This window comes from Heterocephalus glaber, unplaced genomic scaffold (genome assembly GCF_053883595.1).
Source record: "Heterocephalus glaber isolate CG9 unplaced genomic scaffold, H.glaber_assembly_v1.0 deba00001547, whole genome shotgun sequence".
Classification (NCBI taxonomy): Eukaryota; Metazoa; Chordata; class Mammalia; order Rodentia; family Bathyergidae; genus Heterocephalus; species Heterocephalus glaber.
The window spans coordinates 9,475-36,001 of record NW_028258340.1 but is presented as its reverse complement, the minus strand read 5'-3'; the positions used below and the strand labels follow the sequence as shown (position 1 = coordinate 36,001).

The 26,527-nt window shown below is 48.2% G+C and overlaps 1 long non-coding RNA gene across 1 annotated transcript; it reads right to left on the bottom strand.

Moving 5' to 3' along the window:
- Positions 1 to 1,411: 1,411 nt before the first annotated feature.
- LOC147824308 (uncharacterized) lies at positions 1,412 to 25,087 on the bottom strand. Its single transcript, XR_015442448.1, has 7 exons — positions 25,056 to 25,087; positions 24,723 to 24,894; positions 20,085 to 20,204; positions 10,283 to 10,407; positions 9,772 to 9,851; positions 5,517 to 5,642; positions 1,412 to 3,148 (listed from the first exon to the last, which is right to left on the bottom strand). It is a non-coding gene; the product is annotated as an uncharacterized LOC147824308 (long non-coding RNA).
- Between the last annotated feature and the right edge of the window lie 1,440 nt (positions 25,088 to 26,527).

The window sequence follows — 26,527 nt, the reverse complement described above, 5'->3', positions numbered from 1 at the left end:
AAGAAGGATAAATTTGAATCATTTGTGGGAAAGTGGATGCACCTTGAGTCCATAAAGCTAAGTGAAATAAATCACAGGAGGTTAAATATCACATGCTTTCTTTTATATGAGAAACCCAAAATATAAATAACTTAAAGAGCAAAATAAAAGATAGATGATTGAAAACAATGAGATAAGACTTTGTGGTGATGGGAAGGGGACTTGAGGATGGAAGGAGATGGGAGGGAGAGGAGAGTTACAAGTATCAAGAAGGGATATGTATATGTGCCAATTCTGCACAACAAAAGTATTTAATATATATCATAAACATATGCTAGTACTTTTTTAAACTGAGATTCACACTAAAGTTTTTAAAGATAAAGAGTCACAATGTCTGCAAGTTACTCTTTAATGGTTTAAAAAAATAAATAGTAATCTGAAGATTTCGAAGGAAAGAGCATAAAGCAAATAGGTCAAAAAGTCCAGTTCAAAATTGGTGAATGAGGGTAAAGGTTCTGTGGGAATTTTCTGCACTATTATTTCAATTTTTCTGTAGGTCTAAAATAAGTTGGTTTTTCTGTTTTTTGTTTGTTTGTTTTGGTACTGGGGATCCAACTCAGGACTTTGTGGTTGCAAGGCAGGCACAGTGCCACTGAACTAAATCCCCGGCCCTGAAATAAGTTTTTTTTTTGTTGCTTTTTTTTGTTTTTTTTTTGGTACCGAAGATCGAACTCGGGACCTTGCGTTTGCGAGGCAGGCGCCGGAACCACTGAGCTAAATCCCCAGCCCCCTGAAGTAAGTTCTAAGTTAAAAAAAATTCCTTGAAAATCTTGTGTTTTGGGTGGAAGCTTTTAAAAAACCCACAATTTCTTCATCTATAGAATCAGAATTCAGGAAGACCGTGCTTAATGAGTGGTTCATCCCATGTTAATGACCGGTACCAGAAGAGATGGAGCAAAGATAAATTTTAGAAAGCCACCTTGACAAGTCAGTTTATGAAAAGTCGGGCGTGTGGCGCACACTTGTAATCCTACATACTCAGGAGGCTGAGGTGGGACAGGCCAGCCTGGGCAACATAGCGAAACTCCACGACATCTCTCCCATGCAAAAAAATTGAACCCTCTCCCCACAAAAAGCACTGTATGGAAGTTCCTGCACATTCCCGTATGAGGACTTGATCCAGGGCAGCTTGTGTAAAAAAAAAACAGGAATCCCATCCACCAGACCACCGTGGGCAAACTGTGGCCTCTGAGTCAAATCCCACCTGCCCATTTTTATATGGTTTGTAAGCTAAGAACACATTGCATTGTCAAATGAGTGCAAAAAAATCTCAAAAGAACATCGTGACACATGACAATTCGGTGAGAGTCAAATTTCAGTGTCCATCAATAAGATTCATACTCATTTAAAAAAAATAATTACACATCTTCACTAAGTTTATTACTTTTTAATTACATTTATTGGAACATTTTAGATATAATGATCACACTCATCATAGGGAATTTGCACCTGTACATGATATATCTTGCTGCTTCTTTTTCTTCCCATTCACTTTCCCTCCCTTCAACCCCTCTTCCCCTCATTTACAAAGCTTTGTTTCCATTTTTTCCCCTTCTATTCTCTTTTTTCTTCTTTTCTCTTCCTCCCCCTCCCCACCTGTTCCTCTTCCCATTGGAACATTTTCTTCCTATTTCCCAATATGCATCATACATTTTGGTCCTTATTTACCCTTTCGGTTTATCACACCAACTCGTTTGTTTATAAATCATCCAAGACCACTTTTCCACTACAATGGCTTGGCAGAGTAGCTGTGACAGAGACCACCTGGGCCCGAGAGCCTGAAATCTTAACTAGTTGGCCTTTGTACAGTCTGCCTAACCCTGTGTGGGCCTCACGGACCTAGTGTGGCTTCAGACCAGCGGTGCTCAGCCGGAGACATTCTGGAAGCCAAGCTGGGAGGGGTGCTACTGTGTCCAGTGGGCTGTGGCCAGGGACGCTGCTGATAAGCGTCCTGCAATGACCAGGTCAGCACCCAAGACAAAGAATGACCCAGCCCAGATGTCAACACAGCCAAGACTGAGGCACGGAGGCCCTGTCCTGAGTAAGGTAAACACTCCATCCTGCCCTTGACACCACCTCTGTGGCCCATGTCCACAGCCCACCCCGTGAGCACTCGGGTCTGCACGGAGCAATGTCTCTCCCCTAGGTTCTGCACATGCTCTCACATCTGTGACCCAGCGGCCCGCCGTCCCGGTCCTCCCTGCTGCCCGGCTCTGCGGTCTTTGCGAGCTCATCTAACTCCACATGGCCCCACCCTTCCTATCACACCCAAGTCAAGCTGCCTCTGCTTACTGAGGGTCAGCCAGATCTCCATCTGCAATGGACTGAATGTTCGTGCCCCGCTTACTGCAACTCAATTACTGAAGCCCTAACCCCTAATGTGATGGTGTTTGGAGGTGGAGCTTTTGGGGAGATTGGGCCATGAGGGTGGAGACCTCATAAATGGGACCAGTGTCCTTGGAAGAAGAGATAGGTGAGGAGCAATCCACTTTCCGGTCCCCCTTCTGTCCCTCTTAGACACAAGCTCTCTTTCTCTCAATAAATGTTTCCTACTCTTAACCTCCGTTGTTCCTAGAATTCATTCTTTGACTTTAGAGAACGTGAGTTCGCGTTTCAGAAATCTAGTAGGCTTGGGAGTTACATCTATTCCCCCTCTATCATTCTGGAGGTCTTCCACCGAGATTATTGGACAGAGAACGTAAGTTTGGCTCATGCTTATCCAACGGTGGCATCTATCTGTCCTACCATGGAAACTCAGAGGCCTGAGTGGCTTACTTGACTGATGGAATGTGGCAGAAGTGACATTCTGCAGTGTCCAGGGCTAGATCATAAGCAGCTTCGCAACTGCATCTCGCAGGAGATTTTTCAAGGAGTGCTCCCTTTCAGAATCCACCTGTCCTGCCTTGGTGGGGAGCCACACAGAGAGGCTACCTGTGGCTACTGGAGCTGGTTTTCCAGAAAATATGGCTAGTATCAGTTGCTAACCATGCGACTGATTCATTTCAGACATCCACCCCAGCTGACCTTCAAATGTCTCCAGCTCCTGCTTCTACCTGAGTGAAACTGTATGACGATTCCAAGCATGGGCTTCCAGCTGAATCCTGGCAACCTATGGAGTCATAATAGGTAGTAAGTGTTTGTTATTTTATTTATTTATTTATTTATTTATTTTAGTGTTTGTTATTTTAAGCACTAGGCTTTGGGATGCAGCAATAGACCACTAAAACATCCCTCCTTGCTATGGATCCTTAGAACAAGAGCCATCCTGGTTTATCTTATCTGCAAATTGTTCGACCCAAACATTATTCTCTAAGCAAATGCAAATTATAGTTGCTTCAAATCATCCTTCTTGGTCATCATCTGAGGAGACCACAAGTTCACAGCTCATTTACAGCACTGTCCACCATAAATATTTGAAAATAATGAGATGTCTTTCAAGCACTTCCAGATTTAAGCACTCCCCTCTCCTGGGGAATTCTAAATTGCTTTTTTTTTTTTAAATCAAAGTAACCCCAGCTGCTATGGAGTTCCAAGAGTTTTGTAAACACTATATGGGTGAAAACTGAAAAATGTTCCATTTAAAAATTGCAAATAGTATTATACACCTTAAGGAAAGTACAGATTTTCCTCTGATGCAGATGAACCCTTGGTTTAGAGCAAGGAAAATCACTTCACTTTCAGTTATACAAAAATACTGCAAAGACTCCTTTCTAAAAACCCAAGTTTGAGACTGCCAGTGCAAACAGCTGCATGTTCTGTACAACAATACAGTTTGTCTTAGCAATAAGCAGGTATTGCATTGTAGATAATTCATATTCAATGCAGTGTTTCTCAAACTTGAAAGTACTTCTAAAAATTATCAAAAATTCTATGTATGGGCCGGGGATTTAGCTCAGTGGTTTTGCCGCCTGCTGCACAAGCGCAAGGACCCAAGTTCGATCCCCGGTACCCCCCCCCCAAAAAAAAAATCCTATGTAGTGTTTTAAAGTATCATCACATTACTATAAAATTATTTGAAAATAACAAACATAAAAGAAATATGTGGCTACTGTGTTCCAAGCTTTGTTGCAGGCATTGGTAGCAAGCAGTCTCCATCTCTGAATGCAGGGACTCTATAATCTGTGGACTTATGATTATAAGTGGGCCAAACCACTAATTTTATATACATGGTATTATTCAAGATAGAAAAACCTGTATTTTGAGAAATGTACTCATGCTGCACTACTGATCTGATATCTCTGAAAGGCGAGAGGACGTGGAAGAGATTAGAAGTTCATGTTTTTGATCGCTCTGGAAAAGGGCTAAACCAGGAGGCAGAAGGAGGATTCAGAAAGTAGGTCTTATGGGGAAAGTAAAGATATATCTGCAGGCTCCTGTCAGTCAGATCTGGAAAAGGAGGCAAAAAGCTGCCCACAGTGCCCATTCTGCACTGGGAACCACAGATGCAAGCATGTTAAGAACACATAAAAATGTTTGAAAATGGAAGAAAAATTATTGGCTCCAAAATATGAAAACTGCTACATTAATACCAATAGATGTTTAATTCAATGCCCTCAAAATGTAACATTATGTCAACAGCATTAATTGTCAAAATTAGTAGTCATTAAAATGTCATTACATTTGAATATAAAAAAAGAAGAGATAGGTGAGCACGTGCTGCCCTCTCTGCTCTCTGCCATGAAGGACACAGCACACTGCCTGCGGCAACCCAAGAAGCAGCCCTCACCAGGAACCAAAGCGCTCACTCAGCAAGTGCGTAACTATGAGAAATAAATGTTTGCTGTTTAAGCCACCAAGTCAGTGGTAACTTGTTGCAGCAGCAAACCTGAGAAAGACACCATCATTTGCTGGGCTCGGGCCAGGAGGGTCTCAGCAGTGAGCCCATTCCCAGGGCTGCCCCCACATCATCACTGAATCGCTCCTGATTATTATTATTATTGCACTACTGGGGATTGAGCCCAGGGCCTTTCACACTGAGCTACATCTCTAGCATCTCTAGCCCTTTTTTATTTTTTATTTTGAGACAGGGTCTCATTAAGTCACCACGTTGCCCAGCCTGGGCTCAAACTTGCAATGCTCCTGCCTCAGCCTCCCAGAGTGCCTGGATCACCGGTGTATACCACCATGCTCCGCACACCCTCACCCTTTGTCCCACCCCAGGGGATCTTCTATGCTTGCACAGAGCTGAGTTGCCGGTGGGGTATTTGGAGATCTTCCTACTTCTGTCATTACCCTCCTTTCAGAAAACCAAGGCTGAAAACCAAGCTTCAGTGGATGGGGATAGCTCACTACAAGGGTGAGGCTATCACCACGGGCTATCATGAGGGCTGGCTTTGGGGCACCAGCGACGTACTATGAGTCCTGCTTCAGACGTTAAGACACATGGAGACTTGGACTCCTTATCCCTAGGCCTACGACTCAGTTTTCACTTTGTAAGAAGGGAAGAGAAGGGTGACCACACTCCCTGTGTGTGGTACCTGCGAAGATGATGACTGTAACATGGTGATGAGTAAGTTGAGAGCTAGGCTGTGAGCATCCTGTGGAGCCCGGGGCTTCCTAGGCGGAGATCAGGGCACTCTGGTTAGGAGTAGAATGCGGTGGGTCTGCAATAACAGAAATAATAAGAGATCACACTTGCAGAGCTTTCATTGTGTCCCAAGCACTGGGCTAGGGGTTTCTGCCAAAACACTCATCTAATCCTCACCAGGACCCTGTGAGGTAAATATTTACATTATCCCCATTTTATAGGTCAAATACATCGGTTGCCTGAGAGGCCTCTCAGCTTTCAGAGCCTAACCTCAAACGCCCGCTATACAGGGAGGCTGTCTCTCCCCACGGAGACCAGGTGGCTGTGCCCGTCCAGCATCAAGCATGCTCTGGTGAAGTCTTTAGCTGCGTCCTCAGACGCGAAGCCCTAGAACTGCACGTTCCCGCTACTGCCAAAGAGACCATCACTGGGTGATGTGGAAAACACCAGTGGGGATGTCTCATTCCTTTCTCATTCACAGCTCTCTGTGGTGAGTTATATACAATTCCCACCCTATGGAAAGTGTCACCCCTTGTGGGAGTAAAGGAAATCACCTGATGTGAAGTCACTGCTGTGGGATTCCTGCCATGGATGTATGAACTGAACCTAATCATGAGAACACATCAGACGGCCCCAAACTCGGGGCTGGCCTAAAGGCCTGTAATCTCCAAGAGCACTGGGGTCACAAAACTAAGGGAACTATGGGAAATAATTATTGTTTAAGTCACTCAGTCTACCATATCTTGTTATGGTGCCTGAGCAGACCAGATGGTGGTTATGTGGGAGAACATGCTTTGTCCTTTGGAAATGCATGCTCAAATGTTTAGGGGCAAGGAGGGCACAAGTTTGCAACCAATTCTCACAGGGTTCAGAAAAGAAAACACAGGTTGAGCATCCCCATTGTAAAATAATCCCAACTCTGAAACTTTTTGAGCACCAACATAACACTGAAAAAATTTCAGGATTTGAGGTATAGTTCAGTGGTAGAGAGCATGTGCTATTAGCATGTGTTAGACCCTGGGTTTGATCCCCAGCACCACACAAAAAAAGTTGCAGACTTTGGAATATTTTGATTTTAGATTTTCAGATTAGGAATGCTCAACCAATGGAGTCTACACAAACATTTCAAAATCTAAACAAACACCCAAATCTGAAACGTGAAATCTCAAATATTTTGCATAAAGGATCCCCAGTCTGTAATATGTGAGATCTACAAATATATACAAATATAAAATTTATTTATCTATTTTTGAGACAGAGTCTCGCTATGCAGTTCAGGCTGGCCTTGAACTCATTGTGTAGCCCAGGCTGGTCTCAAACTCATGGAGACCCTCTTGCCTCAGCCTTCCGAGTGCTGGGACTATAAGCGTGTGCCACCACACCATGTATATATTTTTATAAATATACATGTGCAGAGAAAAGAGGGAAGGAGAATCATAAAACAAATGTGGCAAAACATTAATTGTTAAATCAGATTGAAGGGTATATGTGACCTCTGTATTGTTCGTGAAAGTTGCCTCTAAGTCTGAAATTATTTTTAAGAAAAAAAGATTTAAACAATTCTCTCATCTTGTTTATTCCTTCAGGCCACGGGATCGATGTTAGGAATTAGAGAAGTATTTTCCACCAATAATACTTTGGGCCCATTTCTATCTATGGTTAGGCCTGCAGTGTCAAAGGCTGTCTCCTTACACAAGCGCAACACTAGTCCCTTGTTTCTACCGCACTCTGTGGTTCCCACCTCCCTCCACTCTCTACAGTCTTGGAGTTCGTCAGCATCCTGACAGGGTTGCCTGGGTCAGCTTCAGCCCCCAGACTGTGAGGAGGGCCACTGCATCGCAGTGAGGCACCTGAAGCGACTTCCCTCTTCCCTGCAGGACTGAGCTCTCTTTTTCCTTTGGGTGACAAAAAGCATGAGTCCCGAGTAACACTCGCCCTGAACATGACAATGACTCAGGACACTTCCTACCACCCCTTCCCTGCATTCCACCCAAACACAAAGTCCAAAGCCTTCCCAGCCCCTACCTGTCATACTCTATGTCTACTCTGTTGAGAGGCAGAGCTCAAATTCTCCAACACCCTGGAAGCCTGGCAGAGCTGGCTGGGGACATGGGGGACTTGTCTCAGTGAGGTTGGCTGTGTGCCCCTGGCCCGTGTGTCACCAGCCAGGCCCTCCCTGCTTCTGAGGGCAGAGCAGCACCCTTTTCTGCTCCCTGAGGCCATTCTCCAAGGGCTCATTCAGCCCTGTGGCTGTCTCCCATCACCCCAAACCCTCTTACAAGACTGACCCCCAGCCAGGCCCACAGTGGACCTGCCGGGGCCCTTCTTGTCACCCCACCATCATTTCTGTCCATCTGTGGTGACATTCACACCCCCAGATTGTGGCTGAGATTCGCACTCTCTGGGCCCTTCCCTGCACGCTGCCTCCCCTTCTCAACGGCTGTACAGCCTTAGGACCCCAACCCAAGTAGTGCCGTGGCAGGCATACCTTTCCTTGGGGATGCCACTGTGTATTCGTTCTTAGAGTCAGTCACCAATCTGCCAAGAGCTGGCTCCTGTTTTGGAGACGGGGGGGGGGGGGGGCTGAGCTGTCATGGCACTGAGGGTTTACACTGAGAGAGGGCCCAGCTCCCTGAGACTGCTAAGGAGTCAGTTCCAGCCATTCCCTGCCCTGTGGGTCCTCCACTCTTGCCCTCGTAGTCTGAAACCTGGATGGGCCATGGTGTAGGTTCATCATGCAGAGGATGAGGGTGACACTGGGTGACAGCAGCACTGCCCCACTGTTATCAAGTAGTTCTCTTAGAAATGGCTCACCAATTAAACTTATTCCAGGTCCTTCTTGCCTCAAAGACAGAACTGGATGAGACAGGCCAAAAACGGTGCCAAGAGTTTATTTGAAAAGTGAGGGGTAAAACTGTAAGGGAAAAACTGGCTCTGCAGAGCAAACTTGGACTGAACAAGAGAGAAAAAGAGAAAAAATAAAAGTCTAAAAGTCCACCCTAGAAGACCTAGAGGGGGCTGCTGTGAAGAGCCACAATATTGGGCTCCTTGTGGTGTCTGTGTCCTTATATGTCATCCACATCTCCTGGGAGACTGTGAGAAGTTCCACATACGGGGTCCTGGGAATTATCTGGTGCTGTCCTGGGATCTTGTAACTGACAGGTCCCACTTATTTCTCCAGCCAGCTTTCCCACTCCCCACCTCCTATATCATCCTCCTTCCACAACCAGCAGCCACTAGCCCTGGAAGGAGGGGGAACCTCCGTCTTGTTTGGGCCAAAGAACACTGAGGTCTTCTTGCTCTGGCTCATCGTGAGTAGCCTAGGCCACATGGCCTGCCTGACAAGTGCACTTTCTCCATGGTGTCTGGCTTGCTGAGTCTGCCTGTTTAAGGGGGTGTCCTCCCTTTCAGACTTGAAAGCACCTCTAGAGCTGACTCCATTTTATACTTGTTGGCATCTCCACACTTAGCATAACATAGCTGGGATCCAGAGACTTGGGTTTCAGAATGTACAGAAGAAGAAGGGAATATCCTATCAGGGCCTCAAGATTTTCTAGTCACTTCTTATATCTGTGGCCACTTTCCATCCCTCAAGTGGAATGGCTACACTTACACTCGACCTTCAATGACTCCCCAGGGTGTTCCAAGGCCTGATCCCTGCCCGTGAAGGGGCCCTGCGTGTGGTTTCCTGCCTTACCTCTCGAGTCACCCTAGATGGACCTCCCCTCTCCAAACAACCCACAATTGCCCATGCCCTGCTCCTTGCCCACATCTAAGACCTCTTCAAGAAAGTCCTCTTCTCTGGGGTCAGCCTCCTGGATCCTTCCCCCTCTTTAAGAACCAGCTCAAAAATCACATGGCCTGAGCTGCCATGACACCATGTTGGTCTCGGTCATGCGCCGGCCATATCCCACTTCGTACCGTCGGATTTCTTCCTTTGGCCCAAGGCCCCATGTGGTCTGAGGGCCAAGATGACACTATGACCCCGTTTCTCAGAGCACTGTTCACTGGTTTGCCGGCTGTTCTCAAGTGACTTGGATTGAGAACAGCCAATGGGGCTGGGGCTGTAGCTTAGTGGCAGAGGGCTTGTCCAGCACGTGCGATGTGCGAGGCCCTGCGCTCCACCTCAGAGCGCAGCAAAAAGAAACAAAAAGAACAGCCAATTGTCTACTAGGTGCACACACAGCAGCACAGAAGTACAGTACCTGTTTCCTGCCATCCAGTGCTCACTGCTCCTCTGTCAGGCTGGCAGCAGGACCACAAATCTTCCCAAAGGGCGACAGAGCTGGAAAGAACGAAGGTCACCTGCAGTGCTAACCACACTGGCACACCAGGCAGGGGCCACTGCTTGCTGAGAAGGCCAGGCGCCCTCCAGTGCAGGCTTCAGGGCCTCTTCCTTGACCATGTGGCCTCACACAGGAATGACCCTTCCCCAGATGATAACCTGGGTGGACGGACTGGCCTGTGTGAAGAGTGAGGGAGGCCTCTTCAGTTCAAGCTGCTATAACACAATTCCACAGACTGGCTCATTTAAAAATAGGAGAAAAAGCTGGGCGTGGTGGCGCACACCTGTAATCCCAGCACTCGGGAGGCTGAGGCAGGAGGATCACCCCGAGTTCAAGGCCAGCCTGAACTACATAGTGAGACCCTGTGTCCAAAACCCAAAATAAATAAATAAATAAAAATAAATAAAAATAGGACAAATCTATTACTCACAGCTCTGAAGGATGGGAAGTCCAAGATCAAGGTGCCAGCAGATCTGGCGTCTGGTAAGGGCTTGATCTCTGCTTCAAAGATGGCACCTGGTTGAAACGTCCTCCAGAAGGGATATAAGTTGTGTTCTTATGTGGCAGAAGCGAGAGAAGGGCAAAAGAAACAAATGCTATGCCCTCTCGTGGATGGAGGGACAGAAACAGCAAAAAGGATAAACAAACTTTTTCCCCTTTAAGGCTTTTTATAAAGGCATTAATCACTTCCCCAGATTTCACCTTCTAAAACCATCATTTTGGGGGCTAAGCTTCCAGTGTAAGAATTGTGTGGGAGGCTGAGTCGGGAGAATTGACCCGAGCATGGACAACTCAGTGACTTAGCAAGACCCTCTCTCAAAAAAAATTTTAAAAGGGCTGAGGATGTAGCTCAGTGAGAAGTCCCTGGGTTCAATTCCCAGTACAAACAAACAAACAAACAACCAACCAAACAAAACCCAAAAGAACCAAACAACCAAACTAATAAAACAAGTTCTGGATCAAGGATGGTGGCATACCTGAAAGCCCATCTACTCAACAAGGTGGGAGAGGAGGATCGCAAGTTCGAGGCGTGACAACCTGCCTCAAAATAAAAATAAAAGAATTTTGGAGGGACACACATTCAAACCATAGCAGCAGGGATATGGCCGCACTCTCTTCATACCAGTATGCCAGGGGCACATGAGAGAAAGCAGGTGACAACAGGCTCCGAACCATGAAGGGAAGTGTGGAACTCCCTGGTCTGGAGAGAGGTAAAGATGCAGGAGACAAAACAAGCACTAAAGGAAGAGTTGCTGCTTATAGAATCTGAACAGTTCTCATGTGTAGTTCAAGAATCTGGCTTTGCTTCTCTTCCATACTTCCTTCTGTGAGTGAAGTGGTTACCAATGAGGCTCTGCCCAGATCCCCTTTTATGGGTCAGTGCCCTGCCCACACCTGTGCTTAGCGTGGCCTGCTCAAGGCTCCCTGCTGTCTTTGCGCTTAAGGGCCATGATTGGCCAACTGTGTTTCCTCTTGAGTTGGGCCTTGGTCAACTGTCATTTTTCCTAAGGACTGCCCTTGGCCAACTGTCCTTCCACTTGAAGACTGCCATTGCCCAACTGTTCTTCCGTTTGAAGGACGACTGGCCTTCCTCCTGAGGCTGCCCATGGCCAGCTATACTTCCTCCTGAGGGACGTCTTTCAAAACTGTTCTTCCTCCTGAGGTCTGTCCTTGGCTGACTGGCCGTCCTCCTGAGGACAGCCATTGGCCAACTATGCTTCATCCAGAGGACTGACATGGGCCAACTGTCCTTCCTCCTGGGGACTGCCACTGGCCAACTGTCTTTCCTCCACAGGCCTTTCCTTAGCCAACAGTTCTTCCTGTGGGGGATTGTCCTTGGCCAACTGTCCTTCCTCCTGGGGGCTGCCCAGGCCAACTGTCCCTCCTGCTGAGGGACAGTTGGCCAAATGTCCTTACTACAGAGGACTGTCCTCAGTCAACTGTCCTTCCCCTGAGAACTGCTCTCAGTCAACTGTTCTTCCTCCTGAAGACTGCCCGTTAGCAACTGTCCTTCTTCCTGAAGGAAGCCCCTGGCAAACTTTCCTTCCCCTTAGGACTGCACTCGGCCAACTGCCTTTCCTTCTCAAGACTGCACTGGGCCAACTGTCCTTCATCCTGAGGACTGCCATCGGCCAAATGTCCTTCCTCATGAGGGTGGCCCTGAGTCAACTGTCCTTCCTCTTGGGGGCTGCTCTCGTCCAACTATACTTCATCACGGGAACTGCCCTTGGCCAACTGCCCTCCCTCCTGAGGGCTACTCATGGCCAACTGTCCTTCCCCTAAGGACTGCCTTGGGGGGCCAGGGATTTAGCTCAGTCGCATGGTGCTTGCCTCACAAGCTCAAGGTCCTGAGTTCGATCCCCCCCACCACCAGAAAAAAACCCCAAAAAACTAAGGACTGCCTTGGGCCAACTGTCCTTCCTCCCAGGGGCTGTCCTCAGCCAACTGCCTTTCTCCTCAGGGATTCCCTTGGCCAAGTGCTCTTCCTCTTAAGGATGCCCCATTACCAACTGTCCTTCATCTTGAAGGCTGCCCTTGGCAAACACTTCTTCCCTGGAGGGCTGCCCTCAGACAAATGCCCTTCCTCCTGAGGACTGACCTTGGCTAAGTGAACTTCCTTCTGAAAACTGCCCGAGGCTAATAGTCCTTCTTCCTTGGGCTGCCACTTGGCCAACAGTCCTTCCTCCTAAGGGCTTCCCTTGGACAACAGTCATGCCTCATGATGGCTGCCTTTGGTCAACTGATCTTGCTCCTGAGGACTGTCTGTTACCAAATGTCTTTCTTCCTGAAGGCTCCACTTGGCAAACTAATCTTTGCCTGAGGGCTCACCTCAGCCAACTCCCTTCCTCCCTAGGCCAACTGTCCTTCCTCCTGAGGGCTGACCTTGGCCAACGGGACCCTCCTGAGGATTGCCCTAGGCTAATGTTCCTATATCTTGAGGGCAGCCTTTGGCCAACTGTTCACTCTCTTGCACCCTGCCCTTAGCCAACTGCTCTTCTGCCTGAGGACTGGTCTGGGTGAACAGTCTTTCCCTAGAGGACTGCCCTAGGCCAACTGTCCTTCATCCTGAGGGCTATGCTCAGCCAACTGTCATTTCTTTGGAGGGCTGCCTTTGGCCAACTGTCCTTCCCTGAGAATTGTCCTTGGCCAACTATCCTTCCTCTTGAGGAACTGTCCTCCTTAGCCAACTGTCCATACTTGTGAGGAGTGCCCTTGGCCAAGTGGGCTGACCTTGGCTAACTGTCCTCCCTCCTGAGGGCTGCCCTTGGTCAGCAGCCTTTCCTCCTCAGGAATGCCCCTTGGTTAACACTCCTTCATTCTGAGGCCAGCCCTTGGCCAACTGTCCTTCCTCCTGTAGGATGCATTTGGCTAACTGACCCTGCTCCTGAGGGTAGCACTTGGCCTTCTGGAGACCGCCCTGGGTCAAGTGTCCCTCCTCCTGAACGCTGCACCCAGTAAACTCTCCTTTCCCAAAATGCTGCCCTCTACCAACTGCCTTTCCACCTGAGGGCTGTGCTTGGCCCACTCTCCCTCCTCTTGGAGGCTGTCCTCAGCCAACTACCTTTCCTTCTCAGAACTGCCCTTGGCCAAGTCTTTCCTCCTGAGGACTCCCTTCAGCCAACTATTCTTCATTCTGTGGGCAGCCCTTCACCAACTGTCCTTCTTCCTTGGTGGCTGCCCTAGACCAACTGTCCTGCCTGGGGACAGCCCTTGGCCAACTGTCCTTCTTCCAGAAGACTGCCCTCAGACAAATGTCCTTCCTCCTGAGGACTGCCCTTGGCAAATTGTTCTTCCCCTGACGGCTGTCATTAGCTAACTACATTTCTTCCTGAGGTCCGTGGGTCGCCCACTGTCCTTCCTCTTGATGGCTTCCATCAGCCAACTGTCCTTTCTCCTGAAGACAGCTCAGGACAACAGTCTTTCTCCCTGAAGGCTGCCCTTGGCGAATATAGTCCTTTGTCCTGAGGGTGGCCCTTGGCCAACTGCCCTTCCTCCTGAGGGCAGTCCTTGGCCAAATCTCCTTACTCTTGAGGACTGTTCTTTCTCTTGAAGCCTCCCCTTGACCAAATCTCCTTTCCCTGAGTGCTACCTTCAGCCAAGTGCCTTTCCTTATGACTGCTTTTCTCCTTTCCGTGAAGGCAGCCCGTGGCTAACCATCCTTTCTTCTTAGAAGAAAGCCCTTGGCCAACAGTCTTTGCTCCTTCCTGAGGATTATCCTAGGATAGCTGTCCTTTTTCTTGAGGGCTGCCCTTGGCCAACTGCCCTCCCTCCTGAAAGCTGCCCACGGCCAACTGTCGTTCCCCTAAGCACTGCCTCTGGCCAACTGTCCTTGCTTTTGGGGGCTGCCCTTGATCAACTGGTCTTCCTCCAGAGGACTGCCCTCGGCCAACTCTCCTTTGCCCCGAGGTTAGGCCTCATCCAGCTGGCCTTCCTCCTGTGGGCTGCCCTTGGCCAACTGTAGCTCCTCCTGGGAGCTGCCCTTGGCCAACTATTCTTTCTCTGGGGTATGCCCTCGGCCAACTGCCTTTCCTACTCAGGAATACCCTTGGGCAAATGCCCTTCATCCTGAGGATGACCTATTACCCACTGTCCTTCCTGTTGAAAGCTGTCCTTGGCAAACTCTCCATCCTCTGAGGGCTCTGAGGCCCTGGGACAATTGTGCTTCTCCCTCAGGGCTGCTCCCGACCAACTTCCCTTCCTGAGGGCTGCCATTGGCCAACTACATTTTCTCCGGAGGTCTGCGGGTGGCTCACTATCCTTCCTCGTCAGGACTGCCCTCAGCCAACTATCCTTCTGTTATGTCCAGTGGGTCTCGGGTATAGGGGTCCCCAGATTCACCCTCACTGGGCTTGTCTCTCTCTCCAATGTAAAACAAGGGCAGAGGAGTCCGAGAAGACCAGTGCAAAGTGAAAGTAATTTACGGCAGGTATTGCAAGAAGCAGTACAAAGCCACTCCGGGGGAAGACTGGGGGCATTCAGAGCAGAGTCACAGCCGAATCTGGGGTGGTGGTCCTATTTTATGGGGTAGGGGTTCCAACTCCACCCCCCTGAGGGTCGACACTTGATTGGATATTGGCCTTGTGGCTAGGGGTTTGGTCTCATGGACTAATAGGGGAATTTGGGTAGGTGGCAACCTGCCCTAGGAAGGATGGTGTTGCTGCACAGAGGCAGGGGTCAAAACCACAACCTGTCAGCTCAGTGTAACTACACAGAAGCAGTGGGAGGGGTAGGGGAAGGGGAAGAAATAAATATGAGAAAAGGCAAAAAACGGAAACATAGGTTTTGTAAATAGGGAGGGGTGGATGGGGTGGAAGGGAGGGCAGGGGAATGGGGAAAAATAAGAATCAAGATACATCATGTAAAGGTACAAATTCCCAACGATGAATGTCATCATATTGTATACCAAAAATGTACCAAGAAACTTAATCAATAATAATAAAAAAAAAAGCACCGCGGGGATTTAGCTCCTCAGTGGTTCCACTGCCTGCCTTGCAAGCGCAAGGTCCCGAGTTCGATACTCGGTACCAAAAAAGAAAAGCACAGGCTGCCAGCTTGGCTACTTACTGAGATGCAGAGGTGATTTCTTTTCTCCTTCTTAAAGGGTCCAAGTTCCCCAATTTAATCCTAGATAAGAGTCCCAACTGTCCCTATGCTTCTTCCTCCGGGCTGCCCTTGGCCAACTGTCCTTCCTAGAGGGCTGCCCCAAGTCAACAGTCCCTCCCACTGTCCTTCATCCCGAGGGCTGCCTCCTACCCCAGATAGCTGCCCTCAGCCAACTGCCTTTCCTCCAGAGGGCCGCCCTTGGCCAAATGCCCTTCCTCCTGGGCATTACTGTTGGCCAACTGTCTTTCCTCCTGAGGACAACCCTAGGCCAAGTGTCCTTTCTGCTGAGGGCTGCCCTCAGCCAACTGTCCTTCCTCATGAAGCCTGACCTTGGCCAACTGACCTTCTTCCTGAAGACTGTCCTCCGCTAATGGTCCTTCACCCTGAGGGCAGCCCTTGGCCAGTTGTCCTTCGTCCTGGGGACTGCCCTTGGCTAACCGTCCTTCTTCCTGATGACTGCCCTGGGCCACTGCCCTTACCCCCAGGACTGTCCGTTACCAACTGTCATTCCTCCTCAGGGCTGCCCTTGGCAAACTCTCATTCCCCAAAATGATGCCCTCAGCCAACTGCATTTCCTCCTGAGGGCTGTGGCTGGCCCACTTTCCTTCCTGTGACGACTGCCCTCGGCCAACTTTTCTTCCTCTTGTGTGCTACACTTGGTCAACTGTCCTTCCTTCTGATGGCTGCCCTCAGCCAACTTCCCTTCCTCCTGAGAGCTGCACTCGGCCAAACGTCCTTCCTTCTGAGGGCAGCCCTTGGCCCACTGTCTGTCCCCTGAGGACTGCTCTTGGCCAACTGCCTTTCCTCCTGGTGGCTGCCACTGGGCAACTGTCCTTCGCCTTAAGGCTGCTTTTGACCAACTGCCCTTCCTTCTGAGGGCTACTGTTGACCAACTGTCATTTTTCTTGGTGGTTGCCCTTGGCTAACTGCCTTTTCTGCTCAGCACTGCCCTTGGCTAACAGCCTTTCATCCTGCGGACTGCCCTTGATCAACTCTCCATTCTGAGGGCAGCCCTTGGCCAATTGCCCTTCCTCCTGGTGGCTACCCTTGGCCAACTGTTCTTCCTCCTGTTGGCTGGCCTCAGCCAATCGTCCTTCTTCTAGTGGGCTGCCCTCGGACAAATGTTCTTCCTCCTGAAGGTTGTCCTTGGACAACTGTCCTTCCACTGAAGACTATCCTTGGTCAGCTGTCCATCTGGAGGGCTGCCCTTGGCCAACTGGCCTTCCTCCAGAGGACGGCCCTCGGCCAACTCTCCTTCATTTTGAGGTTGGCCCTCATTCAAATGTCCTTCTCTTGAAGGCTGTCCTTTGCAAACTTTCCTTTCCCTGAGGGCTGCCGTTGGACAACTACCCTTCTTCCTGAGGGCTGTCTTTGGCAAGGGCTGTCTTCAACCAACTGCCCTGCTTCCTGAGGGTGGCCATTAGCCAACTGCATTTATTCCTGAGGACTGTGGGTGGCCTACTATCCTTCCTAGTCAGGACTGCCCTCATCCAACTATTTCTTCCTCATGAGGGCTGCTCTCGGCCAACTGTCCTTCCTCCTGAGGGCTCCCCTCAGCCAACTGTCCTTCCTCCTGAGGGCTGCCTCTGACCAACTGTCCTTCCTCCTGAGGGCTGCCCTTAGCCAACTGCCTTTCTTTGCTAGGCCTGCCCTCAGGCAACTGCCCTTCCTCTAGGGTTGCCCCAGGCCAACTGTCCTTCTTGAAGGCTGCCTTTGGCCAAGTGCCCTTCCTCCTGGGGACTGCCTGTGACTGTCTATCTTCTTGAAGGCTACTCTTGGCCAACTCGCCTTCTCCTGAGGGCTGCCCTTGGTCAACTGCCCTTCCTCCTAACAGCTGCTCTTGGCCAAATGCCCTTCCTCCTGGGGACTACCCTTAGCCAACTGTCCTTCCTCCTGATGACTGCCCTAGGCCAACCTTCTTTCCTCTTGAGGGCTGTCCTCAGCCAACCGTCCTCATTCCTGACGAGTACCTGGGACAACTGTCCTCTTCCTGAGGCCTGGCCTCGGCCTCTGGTTTCCATCTGAGGGCTGCCCTGGCCAACTGTCCTTTCCCTGAGGGCTCCCCTCGGCCAACTACCTTTCCACCCAAGGACTTTCCATGGCCATCTGTCCTTTCTCCTGAGCACTACTATCGGCCAACTGTCCTTCCTCCTGAGGGCTGTTCTCAGCCCACATCCTTCCTCCTGAGGACTGCACTTGGCCAACTCTCCTTTTTCCTGAGGACAGCTTTTGGCCAACAGAAATTTTCTGGCCAAGAAGGCCTTCACTCAACCCTCATTCCCACAGGCAAGGGCATCGATGGCGTTACAGACTAATAGTGGACACTCCAGGCCCACTCCCTGGCCTTACGCTGCATCCATTCTATGACATCCTTCATGCTCAGGGTGTCACATGGATTAGGCCAAGGCCACATCTGCCCTGAACTTGCTAGGTTCCCTCTCCTGCGACCACACTGCCCTGACTCTTCCACCTCTTCTCCCAACAGTTCATGCTTGCTAAATCACCCTGCTTCTTGGCAACTAGCCTAAAATAGTATGCAAGCACAAATCTGCTGTGCTTTTCATCTCTTCAGGGGTCTGTGTGTACAGGTATGTGTGCATATGTATATGATAAAACAGAGGATATATTTACAGATGTCAGAAAGCCTGACATCACCTCTCTGCCACCTGCTCTAGCTACACTGTCCTTGGATAACCAAACTCCTACCTCAGGGCCTTTGCACTTGCTGTTCCCTCTGCCCAGGATCTTGTCCCTCAGGTATCTGCCTGGCTCATGTCCTCTCCTCCTGTAAGGGCCTGCTAATGTGTCTGCTTCCCGTCAGGCCTTTCTCCACCATTTATGATGCTCCCATGCCCACTTATCTCCATAGCAATCACCAACTCTTCACGTCCTATGTATTTATTTAAATTGCTTATGTGGTCTCTTCCTGCCCTGTGCAAGCCGCAGTAGCACATAAAGTCCGTGTGAAGAGGGGTTTTTGTCTGCTAAATCTGTATCCTTAGCCGTAGACTAGTATTTGGTACACAAGAAGTTACTTAAGAAATACTGTTTGTAGCTGGGTGTGGTGTCACATGCTTGTAATCCCAGCATTCAAGAGGCAGAGGCAAGAGCATCGCTTTGAGTTCAAGGACAACCTGGGCTACACAGTGAGTTCAAGGCTGCTCTGAACTACATAGTGAGACTGTCTCAACAAAACAGAAATATGGACCAGGAATTTAGCTCAGTGTTCCTACCACCTGCCTCGCAAGCACAAGGTCCCGAGTTCGATCCCTGGTACCAAAAAAAAAAAAGCCTAAACAAACAAAAAACCCCAAAACCAGAACCACTGTTAGAATAAATGAGGATGAGAGAATCTAGTTAACTTTGAAATTGGTCCCTTTCCAATACCATACCAACAACTGGATACTGTCGTGTCTCATGGCAAATAGAGCTCAAAAGGTTGGACACCCCCATGCCAGCTGGCACCCTAATAAAACTCTGGCTGACAAAGCAGAGTGGACTCTGTGAGGGGATACTGAGTCTGGTACGATAAGCTTTTCTTTCTTTGTCTTTCTTCCTTCCTTTCTCCCTCCTTCCCTATTTCTCTTTCTCCATCCCCCCTTTCTTTCCTGTACCAGAGATTGAACCCAGGGCCTTCACACTGAGCTGCAAAAGGAAAGGGGACCAAGAGATGGAGGGAGGGGGGAGGTAAAGAAGGGAAAGAGGATAAAAAAGAATTAAGATGTGTTATATACATGTACCAACTCCCCATGACAAATGTAATTATCGTGTACTCCAAACATGTACTAGTGAAAAATAACAAATGAAAAACATTATTTTAATTTTGAGACAAGAGTTCACTAAGTTGCCCGGGCTAGGCCTGAATTTGGAATCTTCCTGCTTCAGCCTGCCAGAGTGCTGAGATTACAGGCATGTGCCACCACTCCAGGTTGCAATAAGCACTTTTATGAGTGTGTTTGTGTGTGTGTTTGTGTGTGTGCGTGCATGTGTGTGTATGCATAAGAACTGAGAAAGCTATGGGCACTGTGCGCTGACTGCCCCCAGGGCAAAAAGGAGAAGCGAGATGGCGGCACTGCTGCCCATCTCTCTGAGCACCTCAGTGTGAGGCAGCCTGCTCTGTATCTGCATCTCCTCTGCAGATGACACTGAATCAAACTCTCCAGCTCAAAGAACTCAGGGGAAGGTAAAGCATGGCTTCAATGAAGCTTGAGATCACCATCTAAGCAGCCTGTTCCTGCCCATTGTTGCCCACAGCACCACTGCACAGGCCTCAAAGCTCAACCTCCAAGTGCACCTTCCCCTTCCCTGCCCAGCACCTGATCAGCAGCCCTGGGGCCTCACCCTCACTGCCTCCGGGGCCCTGCGACCTCAGCCTCCAGGAGCCCACAGTGCTTTCTCGTGGTGGCCTCGGGCAGAGGGCACCAGGCCTCCAGGGGAAGCTTGCTCCCTTCCTTGATGGACCAGAAACCTTTTCTGGCCCCACAGGCCTGCTGCAGGGAACGCCATCCAAACTCAGCCTGGAAACCAGGAGCCCCACTCTTCCCCGGGCCCCTATAATCCCCCAGAGCACCTCACGTGCAGTAGTGGCTCAGTGGGCTTTTGCGACGTGGGTCTGGTCTAACACTCACCTACAAAGGAACCAGAAGGGAGGGAAGCAACATTTGCTGAGCAGCTACTGCTTTCCAGGCCACGAACGAGGCATCTACGAGGTGAATTTCCTTTCAACATCCACTTCAGCAATCTTGTGTCTGCAGATGGAAAGGTGAACACAAAGAGAGAACTGTAAAGATGAAAGCTCTTATAACACAAGGCCAGCAACTAACATTTCTAAGTATCTACAGGATCACAGCAAGAGTCATACAAAACAAACGCCAGTACGCTGTGACATTTTCAAAGTGCATTACTAAGTTTTACAAACAACAACAAAACAGCGAACTGGCTCTCCACAGTCATCCACAATCTCTAATTCCATGATACAATAGCATCCACCAGACAGGTCCAGCGTGAGGTACACACTGTAATACTCTTTTTATGCTGCTGTTGTTCTGAGACAGGGTCTCGCTACGTAGCTCAGACTGGGCTTGAACCCACGGCAATCCTCCCGCCTTATTCTCTCGAGTGCTGGCTGGGACTGCAGGTGAGTGCCACCTCTCCTGGCTATGTTTTACAATACTCTATGCCACAACACCATCCACCCATTCTATCAACCAGAATATTCCACTGACCAGAAAATCCCACTCCCTATGATGCGGGGCACAACCTATACACTGTGTACTGTCACCACACCGTGCCACTGCACAAGACACGATAACTTCAAGAGAAATTCACCAAGGAAAGACACTCGCCAGAATCGTGGAAAGAATTAAGTTCATGAACTGAGGTTCCACTGTAAAGGAAACAATCAACAGAGTGGAGACAACCTACAAAGTAGGAGGAAATACTTGCCATCGATTTCATCTGATAGAGAGTTAGTATCTAGAAAAAGAAGGAACTCAAAAAACTTAACAAAACCCAGGTAATCCAATCTAAAAATGGGCAAATGATCTCAACAGACACGTCTTAAAGGTAGAAATACAAATGGCCAGGAAACATAAGAACATGCCAATATCATTAGCCATCAGGGAAATGCAAATTGAAACCACAATGAGATATCATTCACCATAGTTACAATCGTTAGTACAAAACAAAAACTGAAAAATAAGGAACGCTAGTGAGGTCGAGGAGAAAGAAAATGTTATATACTGTTGGGAGGAAAGTAAATTAGTACAGCCACTGTGAAGACCATTATGGAAGTTCCTCAAAAACCTAAAATCAGATCTATCACATGACCCAGCAATTCCTCTTCTGGGTATATTTCTAAAGGAAATGAAATAATCATATTAAAGAGATAGCTGCACACCCACGTTTATTTTAGCACTATTCACAATAGGCAAGATATAGAACCAGCCTTGATGTTCTTCAACAGATGAAAGGATAAAGAAAATGTGGTGTATATACAAGAGAGTATTACACAGCCAGAAAGAATAAAATCCCATCATTTGCAGGAAAATAGATGAAACTGGAGGACGTTAAGTGAAATAAGCCAGACACAGAAAGACAAGAACTGCATGTTCTCTTTTATATGTGGGGGGAAACAGCCAACCCCAAAGTAGAGTAGGGATTGCTAGAGACTGGGAAGGGTATATGGGGTGGTGGTGCAGATATGGGGAGGTCGGATTTGAGCAGTGCCTGATGTATACATGTATAGAAATACATTGAACTCCATTAAAATGTACAATTAATATGTGTTAATAAAAACGAATAAAAGAATTTTAAAGGCAGAGAAAGACCAAAGGCACCTGGTAGAGAGGTCTGACGTTTGGACAACAGAGCCACAGAAAGGCAACAGTCTGCTGCCAAGTACTGGCGAGGATGTGGAATGACTGGAACTTTCCTGTCCTGCTAGTGTGGGCATCGAATGGTTTAGCCACTTTGGAAACCAGTATCTTAGTCTGGGCAGGTTGCTAAAACAAAACACCATAGTCTCATACACAATAGAATTTTATTGCTCAGAGTCCTGAAGACTGAGAAATCCCACTATCAAGGTGCCAGCAGATCCTGTGTCTGGTGAGGGGCTGCTTTCTGACTCACAATGCATTCTAGCTGTGTCCTCACACGGTGAAGCCTCTCTGAGGCTTCTTTCATAAGGGCACTAGTTCCATTCATGAGGGCTTTGCCTTCCTGACTTAAGCACCTCCCAAAGACCTGACCTCCTAACACCATCTGTATTAGTCAGTTTTTCTGTGGCTGGGACACAATGTCTGACTCCCACAACTTAAAGGGGGAAAGTTTTAATTTGGCACATAGTTCATGGGATTCAGTCCATGGTAAGCTTACTCCGAGGTAGAAATATCATGGCAGGAGCACGTAATAGAGCAAAGCCGTTCAGTTCATGGCAGCCAGGAAGCAGAGGAGGGAACAAAGCCAGAGAGGAACTGGTGAGGGGTGACATATAGTACCAAGGCCATGCCTCCGTGACCCACCCAGACACACTGAAGGGCATGCTTTACTAACTTGATAGGTGTTTCTTAATCCAATGAAGTTGACAGATCAGGATTAACGGTTACACCATCAGCTTGGTGTTGCGATGAATTTTGGAGGGACATAAACATTTCAAACAGTTGGCAGTTTTTTCAAAAGTTAGCAGTACTACTACCGTATGATCCAGCCGTTGCGCGCGCGCGCGCGCACACACACACACACACACACACACATATATCAGAAATGTGTACCTACGTGCACTAAAATCATGTATTAGAATATTCACAGCAGCTATATGGACAATATCCAAGAAAGGAAAGGAAAGAAAAAGAAGGGAAGGGAAAATGCCTCTTTATATGTCCAAACCCATATAGGTACAGACCATGGGGAGCCTAAAGGGCATTTCTGAGTCAGTGAACTGTTTAATTTCTTGGTCTCAGTGGTGGTTACAGGCTCTATTCATTTTCTCAAACTCCACCGAGCTATACTCTTAAAATGTGTATAGTGTCCTGAATAAATGTGTTATATTTCAATAAGAAATTTATGGAACAATGTGTGGGATACACTTTAAAGCAATATAGTGTGAGATTTATAATCTTAAATAAACGAGAAAAGAATGCTGAAAACATTAGCTAAGCATCCTCCTCCAGAAATTATATAAAGAACAACTAAATGATTTCAAATAATATAAAAGAGGTGAGAGTAAATGAGATTCTTTCTAAATAGAAAAATTAATTTGACAAATGAAACCCACCCACCACTAAGGGAGAAAATTCATTCTAAAGGCAGAGTTTATTGATCTCATAACTCAGCTTAATATTAAAACAAACAGACTCAGCAATGAGAACAGGAACATAATTAACATGTGCAGCGGGATGCTTAAAGTATGAGAACAAAATGTGAATCTTCTAGATAAGGTGGTAGATTGGCCACAAGCATTTAACTAATTTTTTTCTAAGACAAAATAACTACAAACATTTGTTGGTACAGGGAATGGAGCCCAGGGCTCATGCTAAGCAAGCATGCTACCACTGAGTACCCCAGCCCATATATTTTCCATTTAATGCATAAAATCACCATGTGAACAAAGGGATGGGAAGAGTAGATGTCAGAGAGATGAAAGACGACAAAAGAGCTCTGTGTGGTGACACATGCTTGTAATCCCAGCACTCTGGGAGGCTGAAGCAAGAGGATCTAAAGCTCAAGCCCAGCCTGGGCAACTTAGCAACTTAGAGAGACCCTGTCTCAAAATGTAAAAATAAAGAGGACAAAGCTGGAGAGTTTTCAGGTCTGCTCACACAGTCCCGGGGGACAGGTTAGGCAGTTATCATTATCACTATTGCTTTGGAGATGTGAGCTCAAAAGATTAAATTAGGAAATGATATAACTAGTGCCAGTCCTAAAGGGTACAGAACATGGCCTAAGGATCTGAGAGTTGTTCTTGTTGGCATACAGAGTAGGCAGAGAGATCAAAAGACAGGCGGAGAGAGGAGTCTCGGGCTTGTCAGGAGTGTCAGGAGATGTCTGGATTTTAGAAGGCAGGGTCCAATGGAATAGTTATCAATTTTGTTTTCAACATTTTAGCTAAAGTTATCAGATAATAATTGGTATAAATATTGTGGGTTCTCAATTCTGGATTTTTTTTGTGGTAGTAGTTGAGGCTAAATCCGTGTGTGCTCTACCACCGAGCTACATCCCCAGCCCTTTTTATTTTGTGAGATACATTCTCACTAAGTTGCCCAGGAGGGCCTTGAACTTGCCATCCTCCTGCCTCAGCCTCACAATTTTCTGGATTTACAGGCATGGGCCACCGCACCCAGCCCAATTCTGGACTCGGGGGCCTCAGTGTGGATCTGGGGTGCTGGAGGATGATCTCATGATGGCAATACAAATCTGGGTCAAGGGCTGGCTTGGAGGACGTTATTAATAGTGTTTTGGAGGTCTTGGGTAAAGGACTAGGAAAATGAATAATACAAATTTTGGGGGAAATCCAGTGCTGCCTCTGTGCGCTCAGATGACTGAGGAGGAGCAATCAGTATTCATATTGTTACAGAGGGTTTAGGTTCAAGACAGAAGAGGCTAATTGATAGAATGTTGAGGGTGAGTGCTTAGTGCTCCCATTTTCTGGGTCCAAGAGAGGTGAACTAAAAAAGGGAATAAACCATATAACTGAATGTTGAGGTGCAGGCATCATTGCTCTGCAGTGGGTGTAAGACCAGGAAGGGGCCTATGTACTGTGACCTTACCACAGCATGGCAGTACCACCGCAAGTGCAGACTTTGTAACTGGTCTTCTTCTCACGCAGTGTCCAGTCACAGCAGGAACTGCCACAGTACCAAGCAAGATGGGTCCATGGCCAGGGGTGCACTCGTGCCATCCTAGGTGTACCAGGAAGGCAGAGGACTCACAAGAAAGCAGCTGCGAATGTAAGATAAGCAGAAGTCAGCAACAAAACCCAGCACCTGGAAGAGTTTCACACACCACCCGCCTGGCACTGATAGAACAAGAACAGTGCCCACCTGCTCTCTTGTTAGTACCAAAGAATGTACAGCACTTACCGAAGAAAGTATTGCACTTACCCCAGAGCTCGTACCCAGGCGACTGAATGTTATTATTTTTTCTGTGAAATACCTCCATCCCCTGGCTGGCTGGTCTCACCCTAGAAAACCATCAGTAGGCGCGCAGCCTATTTCAGAACGCTCTGCAACGTGCTCAGGTAGGGACTGTGCTCTCTGCCATATCACAAATGAGCAAACTGAGGCACGGAAGAAGCAAAGGACAAGGTACCCACAACCATAAAAGTCACGATGTATCTGGGTCTCTGGCACCACAAGTTGAGCTCAAGGCTTGCCAAAATCGGTACCAAGTCCCCACAACGCCTAGCGATAGTTCCCAGAGACACGACCCAAGGAAGCACCAGTTCAAACCAGGCTCTGGGCCCCAAACACCTCAGGACGCCTCCTCTAGCGTTACCAACCACGTGGAACGCCCTGCACGCTCCGCCCATTACGTAAAAGACGACCCATCACTTACCTTAGGGCCCAAACGTAGAACGAACGCAGCGAAAGCCCCGCCCACACGTAGAACGCTCCACCACCCTGCTCTCAGTGTAGACCGCCAGGACGCCCGCTCACTACGTGGAACGCTCCGCCTGCCACGCCCACACGCAGAACACCGCCCTCTAAATTAGGCGACGAGAAAGCCCTGCCCGTCACGTAGGCCGCCGGATGTACCTGGCCTCCATAGGGCGCCTTCTGCACGATTTACAGAAGTAAATGAGATTGTGGAGTACTGTAGACTAGAGTGCGTGTGGGCACAGTAGAAAAAGAATCGGACCAATTGGGGCTGCGAGGGCTGTTTGCAGAGTGTAAGGGTAGCGTGCCTTGAATAGTGAGAGCATGGAGAGGCAGGACTCACAAATGGAATCTAAGGCGGAGTGAAGCGTGCAGTGTGTTCAACGTGGGCACAGGATGCAGCCCCACTGCTGTAAGAAGCAAGGGCAGCTCAGCAGTTGGGAATTTCCAGTAATAGAGGGAAGAGGAAACTGGGTCTGGGGATGTCATTGATAAGAGAGCAGTAGTCACTGAAAGGAGGAGGAGGAGGAGGAGGTTGAGGTTGTAGTTGTAGCATTTTATAATTGCTGCATGACTTGCGAGGGTTTCCTTGTTAGTTTTGCAATTGTCTTATATATATCTGCCATCCTAGCCTAATTAACAGCAAGACTACCTTTTTCTTTCTTACTCTGAGTTTTCACTCTTTCTGTCCGTAGAGTGGTTTTTGGTCTTTTACCCCACCCCCAACCCCCTTGGCCGAGAGCAGATGAAATCAACCACAGGGCATTATTTTGTGAAATTCAGCTTCAACATCGTCCCGGTTCCATTCTAAAGACAGTTTGGAGAATATAATCTGTAGTGAGAAATGTCCTTTCATCATATTCATTAGTGTTGGATCTATCTGAGAAAACAGAGGCATTTAAGAATCTGGAGGTCCCACATTTGAACACTGTACAACGGAAAATACTAGAAGAATGACTATGGCCAGAATGTATAGA